Below are 9396 nucleotides of genomic sequence, written 5' to 3' on the forward strand. Positions count from 1 at the left end.
GTATTCCAATTGTATATATAAACCACACCACTAAGATGATTTCTATATCCACTTGGGGGCAAATTACTGTTCTGGGAAAGAGAGCTGTGGTCAAGGAGGCAGAAGGAGACACAAGAGAGAGCAAAGAGAGGAGCAAGTGAACAGGGAGGAACAAGAAAGAGAAGTAAAAGAACCTGCGTATTACAGCCCTCTCTGCAACAGGGAAAACCCGGAACTGTCTGGCAGAAAGGAAACAGTTAAGTGAAACTTGGCACATCTATTCTATGGAATATCATGCAGCCATTGAAATGATAATTACGAAGACCATGTAGGAGCACGGAAAATGCCTCTGATATTAAGTTAAAAAGTAGACTACAAAATTAAAACGGCCTCATGATTACAACCCTGCAACATGATGGGCGCATAGAAAGACGGAAAGGGAATCTAGACGAACGAACACAGCAGAATTGGGGGTGCACTATTGTGTCATCACCTACTTCCATTACCATTGCCATAATGTTGTTTTGGGTAATATATGACTGAGGCTACATAGCAATTGGAAGAAGGCAGGGAAGGAAAATGAATAAAAGAAAAGAAGAAGAGAGGGAGGGAGGAGGTCCTGGATGAAGAGCTGAGGTAGGGAGGTTGGAGTAAAAGCCTGTGTTCTGGGGGTTGGACCATCTTTAGCCGTCATGTTGGCCCCAGGGTTGACTCAGGCTGCTCCTCCAGGGTCTTCGGTCTGAAAACACTTTGCACCGTACACAGAAGATGTACACCCCTGCCCCTGTTGCCCTCCAGAATTTTTTAAAGCCTACCAAGGAGTTAGGGATACCACATTCAGGATTTTACGGGACTCGGTCTAGCGGGTAGGGAGACGTGAGGACATAGCTACGTAAGCAATGACAGATCATCAACCAATGCTCAACCAGAGGTCTCATCCTATGAAGCTGGAGGCTATAGGGTCCCAGAAGGCTTCACGAGCTGGGTCTCAAAGAGAGGCAGGAGATTGGCAGGTAGAGAAAAGGGGGTAGCATCTATCCTAGGTAGAAGGCACACATGCAAAGGCACTGGGACCTAAACACATACACAGAGCACACATACACCACCATGTAGCATGGCTAAACAGAGGGCTCAGGAAGAACAGACGTGTGTGATGAGGTCTTGAATTTATCCGAGAGCAAAGAGAAGCACTGAGGCGTCTGATCAGAGCAGTACTGCACTCTAAGTTGTGCCTTGGAGAGATGACCCTTGAGACAATGAGGAGGGTGGGTGGGAGTAAGCCAAAGTGGAGAAAAGGAACACGTTTATGAGGCTATTTTAAGAGTTCTGGTGGGAAGGAACAGGACCCTAAACTGGGGCAGTTAATGGGATGGGGGCAGAGGGACTAACTCAAGAAATTCTTATGTAGAAATGATAGAACATTATTCTTTCATACAGCGAACATCTTTGAGGGTCTGCTATGGCACTGAGCATTCAGAGACAGAAGACAGTCTCTGTCCTAAGAGGGGATGATGGACAGGGAGACAGATGGTTCTAGATAGCTGTGAAAAGTGCCACAGTAGGGATAAGCCGGTGAGGGGGGACCGGAGAGGGGGTCAGGGGCAGATGGGATGTGAGAAGGCAGGGAGGTGCTTCTAGGTCCCTGCCTCAGATGTTATATGGACAGTGGAGCCCATTGACTGGGTCAGGGAGTTCAGGACAAAGGCGTGTCTGCGGGCAGATGACGATCGTGACCTGGGCCTCTCACTCTCACTTTGCTCCTACCCCACTGAGAAGAGCCAAATGTGGCTTAGGCTGTCTCTTGCCATCCCAGTTGAATGAATCACATGGAAAGCACCTAGAATAGTTCCTGGCACAGAGTAAGTGCCCAACAAATGCTAACTTAAAGGAAAAAAGTAAAACGTGCAGAAACTTAAAGCAAGATTCACACTTAACAGGCTGCCTCTCTCTCCATGAGACCAGGGGACAGACTCATAGCCCTGTGGCCCAGAAAGGCAGTCCACCAGAGACTTTTGGCCAAACTAGACCTCAACCTCCCAAGAAGAGGTTGTTAAAAAGAGAGTGTGGCTAGGGGCGCCTGGGTGGCTCAGTCGGTTAAGCGTCCGACTCTTGATTCTGACTCAGGTCATGATCTCATGGTCATGATCTCATGGTTGTGAGATCGAGTTCCCCATGGGGCTCTGCACTGAGCACGGAGCCCGCTTGGGATTCTCTCTCTCCTTATCTCTCTGCCCCTCCTCTCTCTCTCCCTCTCTCCCTCTCTCTCTCTCGAAATAAATAAACTTAAAAAGAGAGAGAGAGAGTGACTATAAACACGCAAAAACAGAGTTCACTGCTGGTCTGGCTCCTGCAAAGAAAAGCAAAGATGGGGGCAGAAGGGTCTCAGCAGTTTAGTCCCATTGAAAGGAGTTTGAACAGCATCCATCATTTTACGACTACGGACCACGCACTTTGCAAATCACATTCATTGCCTGATACCATGGAGTAAGTCCCCAAAATTGTGAATTTTCTTTCTTCCCGGGCTTTCGTTTGAAGTTTGGAAGAAGATGAAGCAGGGTGTGGAGACACTGTTTATGTTGATGCTGTTGGGTGATGACATCATGGAAACGTGTCAGAAAGATTTACTGAACTGCTTTCCCACCACGTGGAATTAAAAGGCTTTGAAGGACCCAACTCATCAGACCTCAGGCGGCTCGCGTCTTACTGATGTGACAAGACTTGTAAACACTCTCGTCTTGAATGTAAAACACTGCTGATGCATTGGACGGAGGAAATGCTCATGTTGAACTTAAGCCGGGCCCATAGACACAGTGACTGACCACTGGAATCTGTTCTTGTTTCTTATTGCTTGACTACTCTGAGCACAATGAAGTCACTGGTGGTAAAGAAAGGCAGTGCTATCTCATGGGCATGAAATCACCTTGGAGGAGAAATTCTCAGGTTTTGACAAGTAGGAATTTCGCTTTAAGTTTCTGTATCTTTTACCTTGTTAAAGTTAACGCCTGCTGAGTGTTTATACGTTCCAGGCACTATCCTTGGCCTCACAATAAATCTGTGGAGTAGTTTCTTCTCCTTGCACAATAACAAAAAGGAGACACAGACAGGTTAAGAAGCAAACTTTTAAGTGAGAGACCTTGGACTCTGACCCCGGCAGTCTGATGTCAGTGCTCTTGACCGCTTTTTGTAAACTTGAGGATGGATCCAAATCGTGGAGCCTCAGCCCTGTCCATGGGGCTTCGTCTCCACGGAACTCTTACGATGAAACTGAATTACCCTCACCAAGTGGATTCACTTTTCCTAGAATTTCAGATCACACGGGATAACGCACCTGTTGTGTGGTCTACTCGGGCAGTGTTTGGGTCCACTTCTTTCTTTTCATAAAACAACGGGGACAAACACTGAGAACTGTCACTGGTGATGAATATCTGGAGCCTGTGTCGACACGTGCCTGACCGAAGGACGCTCCACTGCTCCCTTTGTTAAACACCTGTCCTCTGGGACTTCACCGATATTCTCAAACCCACATCTAGCTCCGGCCCTTAGGAGTGTGTTTCTGTAGAAACTGTGTTAATTCGATTTGTACTGCGCTTGTGTTGCTGTTAAAGACCCGTGCATTTGATCAGCTAGCTTTACTATTATTAATTTTTAAAAGTGGTGGGCTTCAGGTTCTAAAGTATACCAGAGGAATTTACCGACTGATCCTGTCACTAAAGACAACTAAAACTACTGACAAAACAATTTTATTTATTTATTTATTTTATTTATTTATTTTTTTTAACGTTTATTTATTTTTGAGACAGAGAGAGACAGAGCATGAACGGGGGAGGGTCAGAGAGAGGGAGACACAGAATCTGAAGCAGGCTCCAGGCTCTGAGCTGTCAGCACAGAGCCCGACGCAGGGCCCGAACTCACGGACCGCGAGATCATGACCTGAGCCGAAGTCGGCCGCTTAACTGGCTGAGCCACCCAGGCGCCCCTGGACAAAACAATTTTAAACACTTCTCTGTACTCTTTTGCTGCATCTACTGTGAGAATGAAGGCCATTCTCAGCAATCAGACTGTTGACGTTCCAGAAAACATCGACATCACTCTGAAGGGAAGTGCCGTTACTGTGAGAGGCCCCAGAGGAACCCTGCAAAGGGGCTTCAATCACATCACTGCAAAACTCAGTCTCTTCGGAAGGAAAATGAAGAGGCTCCGAGCTGACAAATGGTGGGGAAACGGAAAAGAACCGCTACCGTTCACACTATCTGTCGTCACGTACAGAGCATGACGAAGGGCATTACGCTGGGTTTCCGTTACAAAACGGGGTGTGGGAATGCTCACTTTCCCATCAACGTCATTGTTCAGGACAATGGTTCCCTTGTCGAAATCCGAAATTTTGTGGGTGAAAAATTTACCCGCAGGGTTCAGATGAGGCCAAGCGTCGCTTATTAAGTATCTCAACCCCAGGAGGCTGAGTTAACTCTTGAAGGAAATGACATTGAACTTGTATCAAACTAGCTGCTTTGATTCGGCAAGCCACAACAGTTAAAAAACAAGGATATCAGAAAATCTGGGGAGGGTATCTACATTTCTGAAAAAGGAGCGGCTCAGCAGGCTGATGGATAAGATCTAAGTTGTCCAGCGACAGAAAGAGCAAGATGCCAAATGATTTTTCAGACTTATTTGTGAAATTTTAAAGATGGAATAAAAGCTGTATGGATTTGGGGGTTTTCCTTAAGCCAAAACAAACACACACACAAACAAAAATACCTCTTAAAAATTTTTTTTTTTTTTTTTTTTTTTTTTAATATTTAGTCGTTTTGGAGAGAGAAAGAGAGCGCACACACAAGGCACAGATAGAGGGAGACAGAGGATCTGAAGCGGGCTCTGTGCTGACAGCAGAGAACCCCACGCGGGGCTCAAACTCAAGAACCACTAGACCACAACTTGAGCTGAAGTCAGAAGCTTAACCAACTGAGCCACCCAGACACCCCAAAAACCCTCTTTTAAAATGCATCAGTCTATGGGGCGCCTGGGTGGCGCAGTCGGTTAAGCGTCCGACTTCAGCCAGGTCACGATCTCGCGGTCCGTGAGTTCGAGCCCCGCGTCGGGCTCTGGGCTGATGGCTCAGAGCCTGGAGCCTGTTTCAGATTCTGTGTCTCCCTCTCTCTCTGCCCCTCCCCCGTTCATGCTCTGTCTCTCTCTGTCCCAAAAATAAATAAACGTTGAAAAAAAAATAAAAAAAAAAAATAAAATGCATCAGTCTGAAAAATAAAATAAAATAAAATAAAATGCATCAGTCTGACTGGAAGAGAACGAAAGGTGACTTTGGAAGCCTAAAGTTGTAAAGGCAGGAGCCCAGAGAGAAGCCTCCCACTGACGTCAGCATTTACAAAAGCTTCCATTTTCACAAACCTCGCAAGGCCTGGGAGGGCTCGTCAAAGGTGAGGAGTCCAACAGGAGCCTGCACCCCCAGCATAAACTTGTAAGCCTAGAGCCCGTAGTAAATGAAAAACAGTCCTGGAGAAAAACACCTTCGACCCCAGGCATCGGAGAATCTCCACAGGCATGGCTCTAAGAAAACATGAGCTTAGTAAAAACGAATCACAAAACACAAAGAGACAGGATACCATAAGTGAGGTCCCACAAGGAAAAAAAGAGGGAGAGCATAGTGCCCAGAGCAATTTTGCCCTGCAGGCATAATGGTTGTCATACTTGGAGAGAGAAAAATGTGGGCTACTGGAATCTAGTGTGTAGAGACCAGGGAAGCTGTTGAACATCCTGCAATGCACAGGACAGCTTCCCACAATATGGATTCGTGTCTCGCCCATAATGTCAACAGTGTCAAGGTCGAGAAGCCCTGAGATAGCAGAACCAAATCTGCAAAGCTTCTGCTGGGGAATTATCAGAAATAGTATAGGCGATAAGTAAAGGTGCAAACTTAAAGAAATATAAAAGAAGGAATGTGGCATATGAGTAAAGAGCAAGGCAGTGTATTATCAAGCAGATGTGAAGAAGAACCAGAAAAAAATTCTAAAAATGAATTAAATAAGACAACTGGAATTAAAAATTAGTGGAAGAACGATTTTAGAAAACAGCTTTGAATTATCTGGCAAAATTGAAGGTATACATAGTCCGTGACCCAACAATTTCACTCCTAGTATATAACCTGGAGAAACTCACGCACATGTGCTCCAATATACATGTAAAATAATATATACATACACAAATGCATATACGATATTTAGACCAGCATCGTTGAAAGTAGTTAGTTCCTCCTCAAAAAGGGGGAAGAACTAACCCAACAAGATAGAATGAAATATCCAACAAAAAAAGAATGAAAATGTATAATATACTCATACAACAGACTACCTCACAGCAGTGACCGTAAGTGAACCACATGTACAGACATGGATTAACTTTCAAACAGCAGGTTGAATGAAAGAAGCCTCCAAATATGTACAGATTATTAAGTTAAAAGAAAACAGACAAACAAAAACGGACAGAGCGGATAAAACTATGAAGAGAAGCAAAGACTTTCATTACATTGAAGTCAGGGTGGTGGTTACCTCTGGTGGAAGAAGGGGTTAGAGAGCAAGAAAGGACACACAAGGGGCTTCTGGACTATTGACAGTGTTCTATTTATAGGGTGATTACTTGGAATTTGTTTTATAATTAATTGCTAAGATGTGCATTTATTTTTTTTCACACTTTTCTGAACCGTGTTGCCTTTTCCCAATTAAAAAAATGTTTCTGGTGGCGCCTGGGTGGCTCAGTCGGTTAAGCGTCCGACTTCGGCTCAGGTCATGGTCTCGAGGTCTGTGGGTTTGAGCCCCGCAACGGGCTCTGTGCTGACGCTCAGAGCCTGGAACCTGTTTCAGATTCTGGGTCTCCCTCTTTCTCTGACCCTCCCCTGTTCACGCTCTCTCTCTGTCTCAAAAATAAATAAATGTCAAAAAAAAAAAAAAAATTTAAAGGGGCGCCTGGGTGGCGCAGTCGGTTAAGCGTCCGACTTCAGCCAGGTCACGATCTCGCGGTCCGTGAGTTCGAGCCCCGCGTCGGGCTCTGGGCTGATGGCTCAGAGCCTGGAGCCTGTTTCCGATTCTGTGTCTCCCTCTCTCTCTGCCCCTCCCCCGTTCATGCTCTGTCTCTCTCTGTCCCAAAAATAAATAAACGTTGAAAAAAAAAAATTTTAAAAAATGTTTCTAGGGGCGCCTGGGTGGCTCAGTCGGTTGGGTGTCCGACTTCGGCTCAGGTCATGATCTCACGGTTTGTGAGTTTGAGCCCCGCGTCGGGCTCTGTGCTGACAGCTCAGAGCCTGGAGCCTGCTTTGGATTCTGTCTCCTTCTCTCTCTGCCCCTCCCCACTTGAGCTCTGTCTCTCTGTCTCTCAAAAATAAAATAAATGTAAAAAAAAAGTTTCTAAAATGAAGTGGGTAGGTTTAACAGCAAATAGGACAAAGCTGAAGTGAGAATTATCGTACTGGAAGACAAATCTGAAAAAATTATTCGGAACAGTTAATATAACAGTTAAAATAACACTTAAAATAACTGTTATTTTATAACAGTTAAAATAACTCGGAACAGCAGTTCAGAGACACAAAGAGATGAAAAGTATGACAGAAAAATTAAATTGGAATTCTGGAAGACATGAGAGAAAGAAGGTGCAGAGTAATATTTGAAGAGTTAGTGGCTGAAATTTTCTTGGAACCGAAGACTGAAAACTCTCCACTAACTGGGAAAGACCACCTAATCACAAACAGTATAAATAAAAAATAATCCACACCTACCTACACCACAGCACAGTGAAATTTTCAGAATGTCTTAAATTTTTTAATTCAAAAGAATGAAAATATATTAAAAGCAGTCAGAGAGAAAAGATATATAACCTTCAAGTAAAGGACAATTAGACTGCTTTTTTTCATCAATAGTGAAAGCCAGAGGACAGCAGACTCATATTTTTAATATACAAAAAAAAAAAAAAACAAAACCTGTCATCCTAGAATTATTATTCTTAGTGAAAATATCATCCATGAAAGAAAGACACATAAAAATATGTAATAATTAACGGATTAAAGAATAAATTATAACGAAAATTAGAAATAGTTAGAAAAGCTTAAAAACAAAAGCACTACATGTCAAATTTGTTAAATATAACTAAAGTGGTACTTTAGAGGGAAATCATAATCTTAAATGTTTATGTCAGAAAATAAAAAGATTGCAAATTAATGTGTTAACCATTCAATTTCAGAAATTTAATAAAGAATAATAGATTAAACTCAAAGAAAGAGGAAAAAAGAAAATAAAGATAAGAACCAGAATTAATAAAATAGAAAATAGAATCAGTAATGCCCAAAGTTAGGGTTTTTTTGAAAAGCCCAATAAAATTGATAAATTCTCTGCCAAGACTCATCATCCTATGGCAAGAATAATCAAGTAGGAAAGGGAAGATACAATACACAAAAAAAATTAAGAAGGAAAAGGGGGACAAAATTACATGGGCCACAAGGATTTTGAAAAGATAGTAAGATGATATTAAGAAAAATTTTATGTGCAAAATTTTGGAACTTTAGATGACATGGAAAAATTCCTAGGAAAATATAATTTACCAAGACTAACTCAAGGAAAAACATCTGAATAGTCTTTTACCCAATAAAGAAATCGAGTCAGTAGTTCTACAAAAATTCAAGAAATAAATAATTCCAGTCTTACAAAAACTCTTCTAGAAGTATAAAAAGGAGAAAAATCCCCACCTCATTTTACAAACGTAGCATAACTTTGATACCAAAACCAGATCAAAAAAAAGGTACAAGAACATAATTTTATAGGCCATTTATTCCCATGAATATACATGCAAAATCTAAACCGAAATATTAGCAAACCACATATAACAACATGTGGAAATATACTACATCTTGACCGACGGTTTGTTCTAGGAATGAAAGCTGCTCTCTCATTTTTTTTAAGAAAATCATAATGTAGTTCACCACATTAACAGATTAAAGGAGATAGATCATCTCCCTTGCTACAAAAAAAAAAAAAAAAGGGAAAAAAAAGAAAAAAAAACCCAACCATTCGACTAAATATCTGTACCTGATAAAAAAAAACTTTAGCAAACTAGAAGCAGAAGGAAATTGATAAAAGATAGCCTTTAAAAACTCACAGGAAACACTATACATAATGGTGAATCTTTGAAAGAGTCCCTACAAGTTCAGGAACAAGAAGAGAGTATACACTATCATTCCCATTGACCTGGAACTTCTAAGCAAGACACAGAAGGTGGGAAAGGAGAAAAGGAAGGCAGGAAAAAAGTTACGAGAATTGATAAGAGTCAAAATTGTTATTTTTCATAGATGATAAGATTATCTGTGTGACAAACCCTAAAGAATCCACAGATAATTAGAATAAATGGAAGCATTTTGCAGGGTTACTG

At 42.3% G+C, this 9396-nt stretch overlaps 1 pseudogene; it reads left to right on the forward strand.

The window, feature by feature from the left end:
* The first annotated feature begins 3971 nt into the window (after nt 1–3971).
* LOC123586289 lies at nt 3972–4690 on the forward strand (annotated as a pseudogene).
* The last annotated feature ends 4706 nt before the right edge of the window (nt 4691–9396 follow it).

The sequence above is a fragment of the Leopardus geoffroyi genome, chromosome C3, assembly GCF_018350155.1.
Source record: "Leopardus geoffroyi isolate Oge1 chromosome C3, O.geoffroyi_Oge1_pat1.0, whole genome shotgun sequence".
In the NCBI taxonomy this organism is placed as follows: domain Eukaryota; kingdom Metazoa; phylum Chordata; class Mammalia; order Carnivora; family Felidae; genus Leopardus; species Leopardus geoffroyi.